The following is a 1604-nucleotide window of genomic DNA, read 5'->3' as shown; positions in this document are numbered from 1 at the left end:
GGAGCTCCGGGCTCGGCCCTCTGCGGGAGCCGCGTTCGGCTTTGCCTGTCAGGAAAAGGGCTTCAGGCGGAGCGGGCAGGTGCGACCCTGCTCCGTTTGTCTGTCGGGAAAAGGATTCCAGCCGAGCCTGAGTTCCAAGTTTGTTTCTAACTTGATAACTAATGTACCTCTGGTTCCCCTTTAACGTGAGCAAAAGTGATAGGATAACAGAATCCAGTCTGACAAGTGACTGAGTGGTTCCACTAAATTAACAAAACTAACGTGCTTAGAAGACAATCATCTTTCTGTTCACTCAGGCTTCCTCATCTCTGTAGATGTGGTGACTTTATGATATTGGTATGTGTTTTTTAAGTCTTCTGTGATAGAGATGAGTAAGTGTTAGACTGGTTCAGATGGCCGAGCTTTCCAAAGCAGTGATTTTAGTCTCTTCTTGGCTGTGGAGTAGGACCTGTGTTGTTGAGTGCAGCTACGAGCAGGGCTCCTCCACCAGAGTGCCACAGGTGACAGTGGCACCAGCTGTGCCCGAGGTCTGAATATGGTGGCACAGTCGGGGTGGTGCAAACAGACCCCATTAACAGCCCAGACAGGGCACAGTGGTGAACGAGGTCTGGGTCCCATTTTCCTCCTGTTTGAAGAGATGCATAACTTGTAACGTATTTTTTATCAACTTGAGGAGTGATCGGATGCATATATATTCCTTATTCACTCTCATAGCCATGTTTACCTATAGAACTTGAGTTTTTCATAGTCTGGTATTGTTGTTAATGCAAGAAATTGCCTTTGGGTCAAAATGTTCCGGTAATGTGGCACCAGAGAGAGGCAGGAAAGACAAAGCTATAAACCTTGAATGTTTCTAGCAGATACTGTGGAAACCCACTCACATCAAACCACTGACCCCAAACACCAGCTAAAGCATCAAGGGCCCAGAGTTTAGGCAATGCAACGATCTAAACTTATTTTGGCCTGACTAGTTTCATTGTAAAAATGTTTACCAAATGGACTTAATTGATTTAAAAGCTACCAGAATCTTTACAGGCTATAAACCTGTCAGTGTAAATTGTGCTTAGCACCTATGGCTTCCAGTTGGGTGTCTTGGTGGTGTTCCTGGATGGAAGAGCGGCATCACTGGGAACAGTGGGGAACATTTGGGGCTCTGTTGAATTCCTTGTTGTTCATCTGAGGGCTTCTGGTTTGAACGAGCAAAGGGCATAACAGCATGGCAAATCTTTGGCTTTCTGTGTTATCACTACCACAGGGACATGAGAATGACAGAATGAGATCAGTTCACCTTCACCAAAGTTTCGTCTCTGAGAAAAGGCAGATTCTTGATACCAGCAAAATACCCCAAACCTTTGGCTCTTGGATTTTGTTTGATTTTTCAGGAAAAGCTCTGACTGTAATTGGGTCATGCATCATGTTTACTTAAAAAACAACCACCTGCCTCAAGACTTTTAAACACGAGACAAGTGTGAAAGCAGTTGGACCAGAGAAAACTCTGTCACTTCAGCCCCTCTGTGACAAGGGGGCTGTGTTTGGTAAAAGGAAACTTTCCCTTGGCCTGCTTTTGTTTAAAATTAAGCTGTGAATTGCCCCACACTTTACCT

Source organism: Manacus vitellinus, unplaced genomic scaffold (assembly GCF_001715985.3).
Source record: "Manacus vitellinus isolate BGI_N305 unplaced genomic scaffold, ASM171598v3 scaffold_91_pilon, whole genome shotgun sequence".
NCBI classification, from domain to species: Eukaryota; Metazoa; Chordata; class Aves; order Passeriformes; family Pipridae; genus Manacus; species Manacus vitellinus.
Note: the sequence above shows the minus strand (reverse complement) of the source record.